The sequence below is a fragment of the Lepus europaeus genome, unplaced genomic scaffold (assembly GCF_033115175.1).
Source record: "Lepus europaeus isolate LE1 unplaced genomic scaffold, mLepTim1.pri SCAFFOLD_55, whole genome shotgun sequence".
Taxonomy (NCBI): domain Eukaryota; kingdom Metazoa; phylum Chordata; class Mammalia; order Lagomorpha; family Leporidae; genus Lepus; species Lepus europaeus.
Window position 1 is genome coordinate 1,679,992 of NW_026909428.1, and position 20,452 is coordinate 1,700,443.

The following is a 20,452-nucleotide window of genomic DNA, read 5'->3' on the forward strand; positions in this document are numbered from 1 at the left end:
AAACTGGTGTGGAATTCGTATGCAATGGACCGAGAAAATCACAGTACAAATGGTTTTGGAGAAAAGCAAAGTCTTTTCATTAGGCAAGTGCATCAAATGTCATCTATACAAACAGAAAGATCATGTGTATTTGCCGCAGTTCCTCTAGATTTCTCCCTAGAAAATACGAATGTGTAGGCTTGGTGTCTCCATGTGGAACCAATTAGTGTTTCCAAGCAGAAAATTAAATGTTCCCTGATAAAAAACATTCAAAAGAATAAAGTCCGTAGATAATATCAGGAATGCACAAACACAGAGGCGGTAACAATATCTGGGATTGAGTTAGCCAAAACAAAACCAGATATTTCCAGTTTCATCCAGTCATATCCGGACAAACTGTTGTGGAATTCGTATGCAATGGACCGAGAAAATCACAGTACAAATGGTTTTGGAGAAAAGCAAAGTCTTTTCGTTAGGCAAGTGCATCAAATGTCATCTATACAAACAGAAATATCATGTTTGTTTGCCATAGTTCCTCTAGCTTTCTCCCTAGAAAATACGAATGTGTAGAGCTGGTGTCTCCATGTGGAAAGAATTAGTGTTTCCAAGCAGAAAATTAAATGTTTCCTGAAAAAAAAAACATTCAAAACAATAAAGTCTGTGGATAATATCTGGAATACACAAACACAGAGGCGGTAACAATATCTGGGATTGAGTTAGCCAAAACAAAACCGGATATTTTCGGTTTCATCCAGTCATATCCGGAGAAACTGCTGTGCCATTCGTATGCAATGGACCGAGAAAATCACAGTACAAATGGTTTTGGAGAAAAGCAAAGTCTTTTCGTTAGCCAAGTGCATCAAATGCCATCTATACAAACAGAAATATCATGTTTGTTTGCCGCAGTTCCTCTAGCTTTCTTCCTAGAAAATACGAATGTGTAGAGCTGGTGTGTCCATGTGGAAACAATTAGTGTTTCCAAGCAGAAAATTAAATGTTTCCTGAAAAAAAACATTCAAAACACTAAAGTCCGTGGATAATATCAGGAATACACAAACAGAAAGGCTGTAGCAATATCTGGGATTGAGTTTGCCAAAACAAAACCAGATATTTCTGGTTTCATCCAGTCATATCCGGAGAAACTGGTGTGGAATTCGTATGCAATAGACCGATAAAATCACAGTACAAATGGTTTTGGAGAAAAGCAAAGTCTTTTCGTTAGGCAAGTGCATCAAATGTCATCTATACAAACAGAAAGATCATGTTTGTTTGCCGTAGTTCCTCTAGCTTTCTCCCTAGAAAATACGAATGTGTAGAGCTGGTGTCTCCATGTGGAACCAATTAGTGTTTCCAAGCAGAAAATTAAATGTTCCATGATAAAAAAACATTCAAAAAAATATAGTCTGCGGATAATATCAGGAATACACAAACACAGAGGCGGTAACAATATCTGGGATTGAGTTAGCCAAAAGAAAACCAGATATTTCTGGTTTCATGCAGTCATATCCAGAGAAACTGGTGTGGAATTCGTATGAAATGGCCCGAGAAAATAACAGTACAAATGGTTTTGGAGAAAAGCAAAGTCTTTTCGTTAGGCAAGTGCATCAAATGTCATCTATACAAACAGAAATATTATGTTTGTTTGCCGCATTTGCTCTAGCTTTCTTCCTAGAAAATACGAATGTCTAGAGCTGGTGTCTCCATGTAGAACCTATTAGTGTTTCCAAGCAGAAAATTAAATGTTTCCTGAAAAAAAAAAACCATTCAAAACAATAAAGTCCGTGGATAAGATCAGGAATACACATACACACAGGCGGTAACAATATCCGGGATAGAGTTAGGTAAAAATCAACCGGATATTTCCGGTTTCATCCTGTCATATCCGGAGAAACTGGTGTGGAATTCGTATGCAATGGACCGAGAAAATCACAGTGCAAATGGTTTTGGAGAAAACCAAAGTCTTTTCGTTAGGCAAGTGCATCAATTGTCATCTATACAAACAGAAAGATCATGTTTGTTTGCCGCAGTTACTCTAGCTTTCTGCCTAGAAAATACGAATGTGTAGAGTTGGTGTCCTCATGTGGAACCAATTAGTGTTTCCAAGTAGAAAATTAAATGTTTCCTGATAAAAAACATTCAAAACAATAAAGTCTGTGGATAATATCTGGAATACACAAACACAGAGGCGGTAACAATATCTGGGATTGAGTTGCCAAAACAAAACCAGATATTTCCGGTTTCATCCAGTCATATCCGGAGAAACTGCTGGGGAATTCGTATGCAATGGACCGAGAAAATCACAGTACAAATGGTTTTGGAGAAAAGCAAAGTCTTTTCGTTAGCCAAGTGCATCAAATGCCATCTATACAAACAGAAATATCATGTTTTTTTGCCGCAGTTCCTCTAGCTTTCTTCCTAGAAAATACGAATGTGTAGAGCTGTTGTGTCCATGTGGAAAGAATTAGTGTTTCCAAGCAGAAAATTAAATGTTTCCTGAAAAAAAACATTCAAAACACTAAAGTCCGTGGATAATATCAGGAATACACAAACAGAAAGGCTGTAGCAATATCTGGGATTGAGTTAGCCAAAACAAAACCAGATATTTCCGGTTTCATCCAGTCATATCCAGACAAACTGGTGTGGAATTCGTATGCAATGGACCGATAAAATCACAGTACAAATGGTTTTGGAGAAAAGCAAAGTCTTTTCGTTAGGCAAGTGCATGAAATGTCATCTATACAAACAGAAAGATCATGTGTATTTGCCGCAGTTCCTCTAGATTTCTCCCTAGAAAATACGAATGTGTAGGCTTGGTGTCTCCATGTGGAACCAATTAGTGTTTCCAAGCAGAAAATTAAAAGTTCCCTGATAAAAAACATTCAAAAGAATAAAGTCCGTAGATGATATCAGGAATGCACAAACACAGAGGCGGTAACAATATCTGGGATTGAGTTAGCCAAAACAAAACCAGATATTTCCGGTTTCATCCAGTCATATCCGGACAAACTGGTGTGGAATTCGTATGCAATGGACCGAGAAAATCACAGTACAAATGGTTTTGGAGAAAAGCAAAGTCTTTTCGTTAGGCAAGTGCATCAAATGTCATCTATACAAACAGAAATATTATGTTTGTTTGCCGCATTTGCTCTAGTTTTCTCCCTAGAAAATACGAATGTGTAGAGCTGGTGTCTCCATGTGGAACCAATTAGTGTTTTCAAGCAGAAAATTAAATGTTTCCTGAAAAAAAAAACATTCAAAACAATAAAGTCCGTGGATAAGATCAGGAATACACAAACACAGAGGCGGTAACAATATCTGGGATTGAGTTAGGTAAAAATCAACCGGATATTTCCGGTTTCATCCTGTCATACCGGAGAAACTGGTGTGGAATTCGTATGCAATGGACCGAAAAAATCACAGTGCAAATGGTTTTGGAGAAAAGCAAAGTCTTTTCATTAGGCAAGTGCATCAAATGTCATCTATACAAACAGAAAGATCATGTTTGTTTGCCCCAGTTACTCTAGCTTTCTCCATAGAAAATACGAATGTGTAGAGCTGGTGTCCTCATGTGGAACCAATTAGTGTTTCCAAGCAGAAAATTAAATGTTCCCTGATAAAAAACATTCAAAACAATAAAGTCTGTGGATAATATCTGGAATACACAAACACAGAGGCGGTAACAATATCTGGGATTGAGTTAGCCAAAACAAAACCAGATATTTCCGGTTTCATCCAGTCATATCCGGAGAAACTGGTGTGGAATTCGTATGCAATGGCCCGAGAAAATCACAGTACAAATGGTTTTGGAGAAAAGCAAAGTCTTTTCGTTAGCCAAGTGCATCAAATGCAATCTATACAAACAGAAATATCATGTTTGTTTGCCGCAGTTCCTCTAGCTTTCTTCCTAGAAAATACGAATGTGTAGAGCTGTTGTGTCCATGTGGAAAGAATTAGTGTTTCCAAGCAGAAAATTAAATGTTTCCTGAAAAAAAAACATTCAAAACACAAAAGTCCGTGGATAATATCAGGAATACACAAACAGAAAGGCTGTAGCAATATCTGGAATTGAGTTTGCCAAAACAAAACCAGATATTTCTGGTTTCATCCAGTCATATGCGGAGAAACTGGTGTGGAATTCGTATGCAATGGACCGAGAAAATCACAGTACAAATGGTTTTGGAGAAAAGCAAAGTCTTTTCGTTAGGCAAGTGCATCAAATGTCATCTATACAAACAGAAAGATCATGTGTATTTGCCGCAGTTCCTCTAGATTTCTCCCTAGAAAATACGAATGTGTAGGCTTGGTGTCTCCATGTGGAACCAATTAGTGTTTCCAAGCAGAAAATTAAATGTTCCCTGATAAAAAACATTCAAAAGAATAAAGTCCGTAGATAATATCAGGAATGCACAAACACAGAGGCGGTAACAATATCTGGGATTGAGTTAGCCAAAACAAAACCAGATATTTCCGGTTTCATCCAGTCATATGCGGAGAAACAGGTGTGGAATTCGTATACAATGGACCGAGAAAATCACAGTACAAATGGTTTTGGAGAAAAGCAAAGTCTTTTCGTTAGGCAAGTGCATCAAATGTCATCTATACAAACAGAAATATTATGTTTGTTTGCCGCATTTGCTCTAGCTTTCTCCCTAGAAAATACGAATGTGTAGAGCTGGTGTCTCCATGTGGAACCAATTAGTGTTTCCAAGCAGAAAATTAAATGTTTCCTGAAAAAAAAAACATTCAAAACAATAAAGTCCGTGGATAAGATCAGGAATACACAAACACAGAGGCGGTAACAATATCTGGGATTGAGTTAGGTAAAAATCAACCGGATATTTCCGGTTTCATCCTGTCATATCCGGAGAAACTGGTGTGAAAATTCGTATGCAATGGACCGAAAAATTCACAGTACAAATGGTTTTGGAGAAAAGCAAAGTCTTTTCGTTAGGCAAGTGTATCAAATGTCATCTATACAAACAGAAAGATCATGTTTGTTTGCCGCAGTTACTCTAGCTTTCTGCCTAGAAAATATGAATGTGTAGAGCTGGTGTCCTCATGTGGAACCAATTAGTGTTTCCAAGCAGAAAATTAAATGTTTCCTGATAAAAAACATTCAAAACAATAAAGTCTGTGGATAATATCTGGAATACACAAACACAGAGGCGGTAAAAATATCTGGGATTGAGTAAGCCAAAACAAAACCAGATATTTCCGGTTTCATCCAGTCATATCCGGAGAAACTGCTGTGGAATTCGTATGAAATGGACCGAGAAAATAACAGTACAAATGGTTTTGGAGAAAAGCAAAGTCTTTTCGTTAGGCAAGTGCATCAAATGTGATTTATACAAACAGAAATATCATGTTTGTTTGCCGCAGTTCCTCTAGCTTTCTTCCTAGAAAATACGAATGTGTAGAGCTGGTGTGTCCATGTGGAAAGAATTAGTGTTTCCAAGCAGAAAATTAAATGTTTCCTGAAAAAAAACATTCAAAACACTAAAGTCCGTGGATAATATCAGGAATACACAAACACAGATGCGGTAACAATATCTGGGATTGAGTTAGCCAAAACAAAACCAGATATTTCCGGTTTCATCCAGTCATATCCGGAGAAACTGGTGTGGAATTCGTATGCAATGGACCGAGAAAATCACAGTACAAATGGTTTTGGAGAAAAGCAAAGTCTTTTCGTTAGGCAAGTGCATCAAATGTCATCTATACAAACAGAAATATTATGTTTGTTTGCCGCATTTGCTCTAGCTTTCTCCCTAGAAAATACGAATGTGTAGAGCTGTTGTGTCCATGTGGAAAGAATTAGTGTTTCCAAGCAGAAAATTAAATGTTTCCTGAAAAAAAAAACATTCAAAACAATAAAGTCCGTGGATAAGATCAGGAATACACAAACACAGAGGCGGTAACAATATCTGGGATTGAGTTAGGTAAAAATCAACCGGATATTTCCGGTTTCATCCTGTCATATCCGGAGAAACTGGTGTGGAATTCGTATGCAATGGACCGAAAAAATCACAGTGCAAATGGTTTTGGAGAAAAGCAAAGTCTTTTCGTTAGGCAAGTGCATCAAATGTCATCTATACAAACAGAAAGATCATGTTTGTTTGCCGCAGTTACTCTAGCTTTCTCCATAGAAAATACGAATGTGTAGAGCTGGTGTCCTCATGTGGAACCAATTAGTGTTTCCAAGCAGAAAATTAAATGTTCCCTGATAAAAAACATTCAAAATAATAAAGTCTGTGGATAATATCTGGAATACACAAACACAGAGGCGGTAACAATATCTGGGATTGAGGTGACCAAAACAAAACCAGATATTTCCGGTTTCATCCAGTCATATCCGGAGAAACTGGTGTGGAATTCGTATGCAATGGACCGAGAAAATCACAGTAGAAATGGTTTTGGAGAAAAGCAAAGTCTTTTCGTTAGCCAAGTGCATCAAATGCCATCTATACAAACAGAAATATCATGTTTGCTTGCCGCAGTTCCTCTAGCTTTCTTCCCAGAAAATACGAATGTGTAGAGCTGTTGTGTCCATGTGGAAAGAATTAGTGTTTCCAAGCAGAAAATTAAATGTTTCCTGAAAAAAAAACATTCAAAACACAAAAGTCCGTGGATAATATCAGGAATACACAAACAGAAAGGCTGTAGCAATATCTGGAATTGAGTTTGCCAAAACAAAACCAGATATTTCTGGTTTCATCCAGTCATATGCGGAGAAACTGGTGTGGAATTCGTATGCAATGGACCGATAAAATCACAGTACAAATGGTTTTGGAGAAAAGCAAAGTCTTTTCGTTAGGCAAGTGCATCAAATGTCATCTATACAAACAGAAAGATCATGTGTATTTGCCGCAGTTCCTCTAGATTTCTCCCTAGAAAATACGAATGTGTAGGCTTGGTGTCTCCATGTGGAACCAATTAGTGTTTCCAAGCAGAAAATTAAATGTTCCCTGATAAAAAACATTCAAAAGAATAAAGTCCGTAGATAATATCAGGAATGCACAAACACAGAGGCGGTAACAATATCTGGGATTGAGTTAGCCAAAACAAAACCAGATATTTCCGGTTTCATCCAGTCATATGCGGAGAAACAGGTGTGGAATTCGTATACAATGGACCGAGAAAATCACAGTACAAATGGTTTTGGAGAAAAGCAAAGTCTTTTCGTTAGGCAAGTGCATCAAATGTCATCTATACAAACAGAAATATTATGTTTGTTTGCCGCATTTGCTCTAGCTTTCTCCCTAGAAAATACGAATGTGTAGAGCTGGTGTCTCCATGTGGAACCAATTAGTGTTTCCAAGCAGAAAATTAAATGTTTCCTGAAAAAAAAAACATTCAAAACAATAAAGTCCGTGGATAAGATCAGGAATACACAAACACAGAGGCGGTAACAATATCTGGGATTGAGTTAGGTAAAAATCAACCGGATATTTCCGGTTTCATCCTGTCATATCCGGAGAAACTGGTGTGAAAATTCGTATGCAATGGACCGAAAAATTCACAGTACAAATGGTTTTGGAGAAAAGCAAAGTCTTTTCGTTAGGCAAGTGCATCAAATGTCATCCATACAAACAGAAAGATCATGTTTGTTTGCCGCAGTTACTCTAGCTTTCTGCCTAGAAAATATGAATGTGTAGAGCTGGTGTCCTCATGTGGAACCAATTAGTGTTTCCAAGCAGAAAATTAAATGTTTCCTGATAAAAAACATTCAAAACAATAAAGTCTGTGGATAATATCTGGAATACACAAACACAGAGGCGGTAAAAATATCTGGGATTGAGTAAGCCAAAACAAAACCAGATATTTCCGGTTTCATCCAGTCATATGCGGAGAAACTGGTGTGGAATTCGTATGCAATGGACCGATAAAATCACAGTACAAATGGTTTTGGAGAAAAGCAAAGTCTTTTCGTTAGGCAAGTGCATCAAATGTCATCTATACAAACAGAAAGATCATGTGTATTTGCCGCAGTTCCTCTCGATTTCTCCCTAGAAAATACGAATGTGTAGGCTTGGTGTCTCCATGTGGAACCAATTAGTGTTTCCAAGCAGAAAATTAAATGTTTCCTGAAAAAAAAAGATTCAAAAGAATAAAGTCCGTAGATAATATCAGGAATGCACAAACACAGAGGCGGTAACTATATCTGGGATTGAGTTAGCCAAAACAAAACCAGATATTTCCGGTTTCATCCAGTCATTTGCGGAGAAACTGGTGTGGAATTCGTATGCAATGGACCGAGAAAATCACAGTAGAAATGGTTTTGGAGAAAAGCAAAGTCTTTTCTTTAGGCAAGTGCATCAAATGTCATCTATACAAACAGAAAGATCATGTGTATTTGCCGCAGTTCCTCTAGATTTCTCCCTAGAAAATACGAATGTGTAGGCTTGGTGTCTCCATGTGGAACCAATTAGTGTTTCCAAGCAGAAAATTAAATGTTCCCTGATAAAAAACATTCAAAAGAATAAAGTCCGTAGATAATATCAGGAATGCACAAACACAGAGGCGGTAACAATATCTGGGATTGAGTTAGCCAAAACAAAACCAGATATTTTCGGTTTCATCCAGTCATATCCGGAGAAACTGGTGTGGAATTCGTATGCAATGGACCGAGAAAATCACAGTACAAATGGTTTTGGAGAAAAGCAAAGTCTTTTCGTTAGGCAAGTGCATCAAATGTCATCTATACAAACAGAAAGATCATGTTTGTTTGCCATAGTTCCTCTAGCTTTCTCCCTAGAAAATACGAATATGTAGAGCTGGTGTCTCCATGTGGAACCAATTAGTGTTTCCAAGCAGAAAATTAAGTGTTCCATGATAAAAAAACATTCAAAACAATATAGTCTGTGGATAATATCAGGAATACACAAACACAGAGGCGGTAACAATATCTGGGATTGAGTTAGCCAAAAGAAAACCAGATATTTCTGGTTTCATCCAGTCATATCCGGAGAAACTGGTGTGGAATTCGTATGAAATGGCCCGAGAAAATAACAGTACAAATGGTTTTGGAGAAAAGCAAAGTCTTTTCGTTAGGCAAGTGCATCAAATGTCATCTATACAAACAGAAATATTATGTTTGTTTGCGGCATTTGCTCTAGCTTTCTTCCTAGAAAATACGAATGTCTAGAGCTGGTGTCTCCATGTGGAACCAATTAGTGTTTCCAAGCAGAAAATTAAATGTTTCCTGAAAAAAAAAACATTCAAAACAATAAAGTCCGTGGATAAGATCAGGAATACACAAACACAGAGGCGGTAACAATATCTGGGATTGAGTTAGGTAAAAATCAACTGGATATTTCCAGTTTCATCCAGTCATATCGGGAGAAACTGGTGTGGAATTCGTATGCAATGGACCGAGAAAATAACAGTAAAAATTGTTTTGGAGAAAAGCAAAGTCTTTTCGTTAGGCAAGTGCATCAAATGTCATCTATACAAACAGAAATATTATGTTTGTTTGCCGCAGTTCCTCTAGCTTTCTCCCTAGAAAATATGAATGTGTAGAGCTTGTGTCTCCATGTGGAACCAATTAGTGTTTCTATGGTACAAAATTAAATGTTCCCTGATAAAAAACATTCAAAACAATAAAGTCTGTGGATAATATCTGGAATACGCAAACACAGAGGCGGTAACAATATCTGGGATTGAGTTAGCCAAAAAAAACCAGATATTTCCAGTTTCATCAAGTCATATCCGGAGAAACTGGTGTGGAATTCGTATGCAATGGACCGAGAAAATCACAGTACAAATGGTTTTGGAGAAAAGCAAAGTCTTTTCGTTAGCCAAGTGCATCAAATGTGATTTATACAAACAGAAATATCATGTTTGTTTGCCGCAGTTCCTCTAGCTTTCTTCCTAGAAAATACGAATGTGTAGAGCTGGTGTGTCCATGTGGAAAGAATTAGTGTTTCCAAGCAGAAAATTAAATGTTTCCTGAAAAAAAACATTCAAAACACTAAAGTCCGTGGATAATATCAGGAATACACAAACACAGATGCGGTAACAATATCTGGGATTGAGTTAGCCAAAACAAAACCAGATATTTCCGGTTTCATCCAGTCATATCCGGAGAAACTGGTGTGGAATTCGTATGCAATGGACCGAGAAAATCACAGTACAAATGGTTTTGGAGAAAAGCAAAGTCTTTTCGTTAGGCAAGTGCATCAAATGTCATCTATACAAACAGAAATATTATGTTTGTTTGCCGCATTTGCTCTAGCTTTCTCCCTAGAAAATACGAATGTGTAGAGCTGTTGTGTCCATGTGGAAAGAATTAGTGTTTCCAAGCAGAAAATTAAATGTTTCCTGAAAAAAAAAACATTCAAAACAATAAAGTCCGTGGATAAGATCAGGAATACACAAACACAGAGGCGGTAACAATATCTGGGATTGAGTTAGGTAAAAATCAACCGGATATTTCCGGTTTCATCCTGTCATATCCGGAGAAACTGGTGTGGAATTCGTATGCAATGGACCGAAAAAATCACAGTGCAAATGGTTTTGGAGAAAAGCAAAGTCTTTTCGTTAGGCAAGTGCATCAAATGTCATCTATACAAACAGAAAGATCATGTTTGTTTGCCGCAGTTACTCTAGCTTTCTCCATAGAAAATACGAATGTGTAGAGCTGGTGTCCTCATGTGGAACCAATTAGTGTTTCCAAGCAGAAAATTAAATGTTCCCTGATAAAAAACATTCAAAATAATAAAGTCTGTGGATAATATCTGGAATACACAAACACAGAGGCGGTAACAATATCTGGGATTGAGGTGACCAAAACAAAACCAGATATTTCCGGTTTCATCCAGTCATATCCGGAGAAACTGGTGTGGAATTCGTATGCAATGGACCGAGAAAATCACAGTAGAAATGGTTTTGGAGAAAAGCAAAGTCTTTTCGTTAGCCAAGTGCATCAAATGCCATCTATACAAACAGAAATATCATGTTTGCTTGCCGCAGTTCCTCTAGCTTTCTTCCCAGAAAATACGAATGTGTAGAGCTGTTGTGTCCATGTGGAAAGAATTAGTGTTTCCAAGCAGAAAATTAAATGTTTCCTGAAAAAAAAACATTCAAAACACAAAAGTCCGTGGATAATATCAGGAATACACAAACAGAAAGGCTGTAGCAATATCTGGAATTGAGTTTGCCAAAACAAAACCAGATATTTCTGGTTTCATCCAGTCATATGCGGAGAAACTGGTGTGGAATTCGTATGCAATGGACCGATAAAATCACAGTACAAATGGTTTTGGAGAAAAGCAAAGTCTTTTCGTTAGGCAAGTGCATCAAATGTCATCCATACAAACAGAAAGATCATGTTTGTTTGCCGCAGTTACTCTAGCTTTCTGCCTAGAAAATATGAATGTGTAGAGCTGGTGTCCTCATGTGGAACCAATTAGTGTTTCCAAGCAGAAAATTAAATGTTTCCTGATAAAAAACATTCAAAACAATAAAGTCTGTGGATAATATCTGGAATACACAAACACAGAGGCGGTAAAAATATCTGGGATTGAGTAAGCCAAAACAAAACCAGATATTTCCGGTTTCATCCAGTCATATGCGGAGAAACTGGTGTGGAATTCGTATGCAATGGACCGATAAAATCACAGTACAAATGGTTTTGGAGAAAAGCAAAGTCTTTTCGTTAGGCAAGTGCATCAAATGTCATCTATACAAACAGAAAGATCATGTGTATTTGCCGCAGTTCCTCTCGATTTCTCCCTAGAAAATACGAATGTGTAGGCTTGGTGTCTCCATGTGGAACCAATTAGTGTTTCCAAGCAGAAAATTAAATGTTTCCTGAAAAAAAAAGATTCAAAAGAATAAAGTCCGTAGATAATATCAGGAATGCACAAACACAGAGGCGGTAACTATATCTGGGATTGAGTTAGCCAAAACAAAACCAGATATTTCCGGTTTCATCCAGTCATTTGCGGAGAAACTGGTGTGGAATTCGTATGCAATGGACCGAGAAAATCACAGTAGAAATGGTTTTGGAGAAAAGCAAAGTCTTTTCTTTAGGCAAGTGCATCAAATGTCATCTATACAAACAGAAAGATCATGTGTATTTGCCGCAGTTCCTCTAGATTTCTCCCTAGAAAATACGAATGTGTAGGCTTGGTGTCTCCATGTGGAACCAATTAGTGTTTCCAAGCAGAAAATTAAATGTTCCCTGATAAAAAACATTCAAAAGAATAAAGTCCGTAGATAATATCAGGAATGCACAAACACAGAGGCGGTAACAATATCTGGGATTGAGTTAGCCAAAACAAAACCAGATATTTTCGGTTTCATCCAGTCATATCCGGAGAAACTGGTGTGGAATTCGTATGCAATGGACCGAGAAAATCACAGTACAAATGGTTTTGGAGAAAAGCAAAGTCTTTTCGTTAGGCAAGTGCATCAAATGTCATCTATACAAACAGAAATATTATGTTTGTTTGCGGCATTTGCTCTAGCTTTCTTCCTAGAAAATACGAATGTCTAGAGCTGGTGTCTCCATGTGGAACCAATTAGTGTTTCCAAGCAGAAAATTAAATGTTTCCTGAAAAAAAAAACATTCAAAACAATAAAGTCCGTGGATAAGATCAGGAATACACAAACACAGAGGCGGTAACAATATCTGGGATTGAGTTAGGTAAAAATCAACTGGATATTTCCAGTTTCATCCAGTCATATCGGGAGAAACTGGTGTGGAATTCGTATGCAATGGACCGAGAAAATAACAGTAAAAATTGTTTTGGAGAAAAGCAAAGTCTTTTCGTTAGGCAAGTGCATCAAATGTCATCTATACAAACAGAAAGATCATGTTTGTTTGCCGCAGTTCCTCTAGCTTTCTCCCTAGAAAATATGAATGTGTAGAGCTTGTGTCTCCATGTGGAACCAATTAGTGTTTCTATGGTACAAAATTAAATGTTCCCTGATAAAAAACATTCAAAACAATAAAGTCTGTGGATAATATCTGGAATACGCAAACACAGAGGCGGTAACAATATCTGGGATTGAGTTAGCCAAAAAAAACCAGATATTTCCAGTTTCATCAAGTCATATCCGGAGAAACTGGTGTGGAATTCGTATGCAATGGACCGAGAAAATCACAGTACAAATGGTTTTGGAGAAAAGCAAAGTCTTTTCGTTAGGCAAGTGCATCAAATGTCATCTATACAAACGAAATATCAAGTTTGTTTGCTGTAGTTCCTCTAGCTTTCTCCCTAGAAAATACGAATTTGTAGAGCTGGTGTGTCCATGTGGAAACAATTACTGTTTCCAAGCAGAAAATTAAATGTCTCCTGAAAAAAAAACATTCAAAACAATAAAGTCCGTGGATAATATCAGGAATACACATACACAGAGGCGTTAACAATATCTGGGATTGAGTTAGGCAAAAATCAACCGGATATTTCCGTTTTCATCCAGTCATATCCGCAGAAACTGGCGTGGAATTCGTATGCAATGGACTGAGAAAATAACAGTAAAAATTGTTTTGGAGAAAAGCAAAGTCTTTTCGTTAGGCAAGTGCATCAAATGTCATCTATACAAACAGAAATATCATGTTTGTTTTCCGCAGTTCCTCTAGCTTTCTCCTAGAAAATACGAATGTGTAGAGCTGGTGTCACCACGTGGAACCAATTAGTGTCTCCAAGCAGAAAATTAAATGTTCCCTGATAAAAAACATTCAAAACAATAAAGTCCGTGGATAATATCAGGAATACACATACACAGAGGCGGTAACAATATCTGGGATTGAGTTAGGTAAAAATCAACCGGATATTTCCGGTTTCATCCAGTCATATCGAGAGAAACTGTCATGGAATTCGTATGCAATGGACCGAGAAAATAACAGTACAAATGGTTTTGGAAAAAAGCAAAGTCTTTTCATTAGGCAAGTGCATCAAATGTCATCTATACCAACAGAAATATCATGTTTGTTTGCCACAGTTCCTATAGTTTTCTCCCTAGAAAATACGAATGTGTAGAGCTGGTGTGTCCATGTGGAACCAATTAGTGTTTCCAAGCAGAAAATTAAATGTTTCCTGAAAAAAAACATTCAAACAATAAAGTCCGTAGATAATATCAGGAATACACAAACACAGAGGCGGTAACAATATCTGGGATTGAGTTAGGCAAAAATCAACCGGATATTTCCGGTTTCATCCAGTCATATCCGGACAAACTGGAGTGGAATTCGTATGCAATGGACCGAGAAAATCACAGTAGAAATGGTTTTGGAGAAAAGCAAAGTCTTTTTGTTAGGCAAGTGCATCAAATGTCATCTATACAAACAGAAAGATCATGTTTGTTTGCCGCAGTTCCTCCAGCTTTCTCCCTAGAAAATACGAATGTATAGAGCTGGTGTCACCATGTGGAACCAATTAGTGTTTCCAAGCAGAAAATTAAATGTTCCCTGATAAAAAACATTCAAAACAATAAAGTCCGTGGATAATATCAGGAATACACAAACAGAAAGGCTGTAGCAATATCTGGAATTGAGTTTGCCAAAACAAAACCAGATATTTCTGGTTTCATCCAGTCATATGCGGAGAAACTGGTGTGGAATTCGTATGCAATGGACCGATAAAATCACAGTACAAATGGTTTTGGAGAAAAGCAAAGTCTTTTCGTTAGGCAAGTGCATGAAATGTCATCTATACAAACAGAAAGATCATGTGTATTTGCCACAGTTCCTCTAGATTTCTCCCTAGAAAATACGAATGTGTCGGCTTGGTGTTCCATGTGGAACCAATTAGTGTTTCCAAGCAGAAAATTAAATGTTCCCTGATAAAAAACATTCAAAAGAATAAAGTCCGTAGATAATATCAGGAATGCACAAACACAGAGGCGGTAACAATATCTGGGATTGAGTTAGCCAAAACAAAACCAGATATTTCCAGTTTCATCCAGTCATATCCGGAGAAACTGGTGTGGAATTCGTATGCAATGGACCGAGAAAATCACAGTACAAATGGTTTTGGAGAAAAGCAAAGTCTTTTCGTTAGGCAAGTGCATCAAATGTCATCTATACAAACAGAAAGATCATGTGTATTTGCCGCAGTTCCTCTAGCTTTCTCCCTAGAAAATACGAATGTGTAGAGCTGGTGTCTCCATGTGGAACCAATTAGTGTTTCCAAGCAGAAAATTAAGTGTTCCATGATAAAAAAAACATTCAAAACAATATAGTCTGTGGATAATATCAGGAATACACAAACACAGAGGCAGTAACAATATCTGGGATTGAGTTAGCCAAAAGAAAACCAGATATTTCTGGTTTCATCCAGTCATATCCGGAGAAACTGGTGTGGAATTCGTATGAAATGGCCCGAGAAAATAACAGTACAAATGGTTTTGGAGAAAAGCAAAGTCTTTTCGTTAGGCAAGTGCATCAAATGTCATCTATACAAACAGAAATATTATGTTTGTTTGCCGCATTTGCTCTAGCTTTCTTCCTAGAAAATACGAATGTCTAGAGCTGGTGTCTCCATGTGGAACCAATTAGTGTTTCCAAGCAGAAAATTAAATGTTTCCTGAAAAAAAAAAAACATTCAAAACAATAAAGTCCGTGGATAAGATCAGGAATACACAAACACAGAGGCGGTAACAATATCTGGGATTGAGTTAGGTAAAAATCAACCGGATATTTCCGGTTTCATCCTGTCATATCCGGAGAAACTGGTGTGGAATTCGTATGCAATGGACCGAAAAAATCACAGTACAAATGGTTTTGGAGAAAAGCAAAGTCTTTTCGTTAGGGAAGTGCATCAAATGTCATCTATACAAAAAGAAATATCAAGTTTGTTTTCCGCAGTTACTCTAGCTTTCTGCCTAGAAAATACGAATGTGTAGAGCTGGTGTCCTCATGTGGAACCAATTAGTGTTTCCAAGCAGAAAATTAAATGTTTCCTGATAAAAAACATTCAAAACAATAAAGTCTGTGGATAATATCTGGAATACACAAACACAGAGGCGGTAACAATATCTGGGATTGAGTTAGCCAAAACAAAACCAGATATTTCCGGTTTCATCCAGTCATATCCGGAGAAACTGCTGTGGAATTCGTATGCAATGGACCGAGAAAATCACAGTACAAATGGTTTTGGAGAAAAGCAAAGTCTTTTCGTTAGCCAAGTGCATCAAATGCCATCTAAACAAACAGAAATATCATGTTTGTTTGCCGCAGTTCCTCTAGCTTTCTTCCTAGAAAATACGAATGTGTAGAGCTGTTGTGTCCATGTGGAAAGAATTAGTGTTTCCAAGCAGAAAATTAAATGTTTCCTGAAAAAAAACATTCAAAACACTAAAGTCCGTGGATAATATCAGGAATACACAAACAGAAAGGCTGTAGCAATATCTGGAATTGAGTTAGCCAAAACAAAACCAGATATTTCCGGATTCATCCAGTCATATCCGGCGAAACTGGTGTGGAATTCGTATGCAATGGACCGAGAAAATAACAGTAGAAATGGTTTTGGAGAAAAGCAAAGCCTTTTGGTTAGGCAAGTGCATCAAATGTCATCTATACAAACAGAAAGATCATGTGTATTTGCCGCAGTTCCTCTAGCTTTCTCCCTAGAAAATACGAATGTGTAGGCTTGGTGTCTCCATGTGGAACCAATTAGTGTTTCCAAGCAGAAAATTAAATGTTCCCTGATAAAAAACATTCAAAACAATAAAGTCCGTAGATAATATCAGGAATGCACAAACACAGAGGCGGTAACAATATCTGGGATTGAGTTAGGTAAAAATCAACCGGATATTTCCGGTTTCATCCTGTCATATCCGGAGAAACTGGTGTGGAATTCGTATGCAATGGACCGAGAAAATCACAGTAGAAATGGTTTTGGAGAAAAGGAAAGTCTTTTCGTTAGCCAAGTGCATCAAATGTCATCTATACAAACAGAAAGATCATGTTTGTTTGCCGTAGTTCCTCTAGCTTTCTCCCTAGAAAATACGAATGTGTAGAGCTGGTGTCTCCATGTGGAACCAATTAGTGTTTCCAAGCAGAAAATTAAGTGTTCCATGATAAAAAAACATTCAAAATAATATAGTCTGCGGATAATATCAGGAATACACAAACACAGAGGCGGTAACAATATCTGGGATTGAGTTAGCCAAAACAAAACCAGATATTTCTGGTTTCATCCTGTCATATCCGGAGAAACTCGTGTGGAATTCGTATGAAATGGCCCGAGAAAATCACAGTACAAATGGTTTTGGAGAAAAGCAAAGTCTTTTCGTTAGGCAAGTGCATCAAATGTCATCTATACAAACAGAAATATTATGTTTGTTTGCCGCATTTGCTCTAGCTTTCTTCCTAGAAAATACGAATGTCTAGAGCTGGTGTCTCCATGTGGAACCAATTAGTGTTTCCAAGCAGAAAATTAAATGATTCCTGAAAAAAAAAAACATTCAAAACAATAAAGTCCGTGGATAAGATCAGGAATACACAAACACAGAGGCGGTAACAATATCTGGGATTGAGTTAGGTAAAAATCAACCGGATATTTCCGGTTTCATCCTGTCATATCCGGAGAAACTGGTGTGAAAATTCGTATGCAATGGACCGAAAAAATCACAGTACAAATGGTTTTGGAGAAAAGCAAAGTCTTTTCGTTAGGGAAGTGCATCAAATGTCATCTATACAAACAGAAAGATCATGTTTGTTTGCCGCAGTTACTCTAGCTTTCTGCCTAGAAAATACGAATGTGTAGAGCTGGTGTCTCCATGTGGAACCAATTAGTGTTTCCAAGCAGAAAATTAAATGATTCCTGATAAAAAAACATTCAAAACAATAAAGTCTGTGGATAATATCTGGAATACACAAACACAGAGGCGGTAACAATATCTGGGATTGAGTTAGCCAAAACAAAACCAGATATTTCCGGTTTCATCCAGTCATATCCGGAGAAACTGCTGTGGAATTCGTATGCAATGGACCGAGAAAATCACAGTACAAATGGTTTTGGAGAAAAGCAAAGTCTTTTCGTTAGCCAAGTGCATCAAATGCCATCTATACAAACAGAAATATCATGTTTGTTTGCCGCAGTTCCTCTAGCTTTCTTCCTAGAAAATACGAATGTGTAGAGCTGTTGTGTCCATGTGGAAAGAATTAGTGTTTCCAAGCAGAAAATTAAATGTTTCCTGAAAAAAAACATTCAAAACACTAAAGTCCGTGGATAATATCAGGAATACACAAACAGAAAGGCTGTAGCAATATCTGGAATTGAGTTTGCCAAAACAAAACCAGATATTTCTGGTTTCATCCAGTCATATCCGGACAAACTGGTGTGGAATTCGTATGCAATGGACCGATAAAATCACAGTACAAATGGTTTTGGAGAAAAGCAAAGTCTTTTCGTTAGGCAAGTGCATCAAATGTCATCTATACAAACAGAAAGATCATGTGTATTTGCCGCAGTTCCTCTAGATTTCTCCCTAGAAAATACGAATGTGTAGGCTTGGTGTCTCCATGTGGAAACAATTAGTGTTTCCAAGCAGAAAATTAAATGTTCCCTGATAAAAAACATTCAAAAGAATAAAGTCCGTAGATAATATCAGGAATGCACAAACACAGAGGCGGTAACAATATCTGGGATTGAGTTAGCCAAAACAAAACCAGATATTTTCGGTTTCATCCAGTCATATCCGGAGAAACTGGTGTGGAATTCGTATGCAATGGCCCGAGAAAATAACAGTACAAATGATTTGGAGAAAAGCAAAGTCTTTTCGTTAGGCAAGTGCATCAAATGTCATCTATACAAACAGAAATATTATGTTTGTTTTCCGCATTTGCTCTAGCTTTCTTCCTAGAAAATTCGAATGTCTAGAGCTGGTGTCTCCATGTGGAACCAATTAGTGTTTCCAAGCAGAAAATTAAATGTTTTCTGAAAAAAAAAACATTCAAAACAATAAAGTCCGTGGATAAGATCAGGAATACACAAACACAGAGGCGGTAACAATATCTGGGATTGAGTTAGGTAAAAATCAACCGGATATTTCCGGTTTCATTGTCCTATCTGGAGAAACTGGTGTGCCATTCGTATGCAATGGACTGAGAAAATCACAGTACAAATGGTTTTGGAGAAAAGCAAAGTCTTTTCGTTAGGCAAGTGCATCAAATGTCATCTCTACAAACAGAAAGATCATGTTTGTTTGCCGCAGTTACTCTAGCTTTCTGCCTAGAAAATACGAATGTGTAGAGCTGGTGTCCTCATGTGGAACCAATTAGTGTTTCCAAGCAGAAAATTAAATGTTCCCTGATAAAAAACATTCAAAACAATAAAGTCCGTGGATAATATCAGGAATACACAAACAGAAAGGCTGTAGCAATATCTGGAATTGAGTTAGCCAAAACAAAACCAGATATTTCCGGTTTCATCCAGTCATATCCGGAGAAACTGGTGTGGAATTCGTATGCAATGGACCGAGAAAATAACAGTAGAAATGGTTTTGGAGAAAAGCAAAGCCTTTTGGTTAGGAAAGTGCATCAAATGTCATCTATACAAACAGAAAGATCATGTGTATTTGCCGCAGTTCCTCTAGCTTTCTCCCTAGAAAATACGAATGTGTAGGCTTGGTGTCTCCATGTGGAACCAATTAGTGTTTCCAAGCAGAAAATTAAATGTTCCCTGATAAAAAACATTCAAAACAATAAAGTCCATAGATAATATCAGGAATGCACAAACACAGAGGCGGTAACAATATCTGGGATTGAGTTAGGTAAAAATCAACCGGATATTTCCGGTTTCATCCTGTCATATCCGGAGAAACTGGTGTGGAATTCGTATGCAATGGACCGAGAAAATCACAGTAGAAATGGTTTTGGAGAAAAGGAAAGTCTTTTCGTTAGCCAAGTGCATCAAATGTCATCTATACAAACAGAAAGATCATGTTTGCTTGCCGTAGTTCCTCTAGCTTTCTCCCTAGAAAATACGAATGTGTAGAGCTGGTGTCTCCATGTGGAACCAATTAGTGTTTCCAAGCAGAAAATTAAGTGTTCCATGATAAAAAAACATTCAAAATAATATAGTCTGCGGATAATATCAGGAATACACAAACACAGAGGCGGTAACAATATCTGGGATTGAGTTAGCCAAAACAAAACCAGATATTTCTGGTTTCATCCAGTCATATCCGGAGAAACTCGTGTGGAATTCGTATGAAATGGCCCGAGAAAATCACAGTACAAATGGTTTTGGAGAAAAGCAAAGTCTTTTCGTTAGGCAAGTGCATCAAATGTCATCTATACAAACAGAAATATTATGTTTGTTTGCCGCATTTGCTCTAGCTTTCTTCCTAGAAAATACGAATGTCTAGAGCTGGTGTCTCCATGTGGAACCAATTAGTGTTTCCAAGCAGAAAATTAAATGATTCCTGAAAAAAAAAACATTCAAAACAATAAAGTCCGTGGATAAGATCAGGAATACACAAACACAGAGGCGGTAACAATATCTGGGATTGAGTTAGG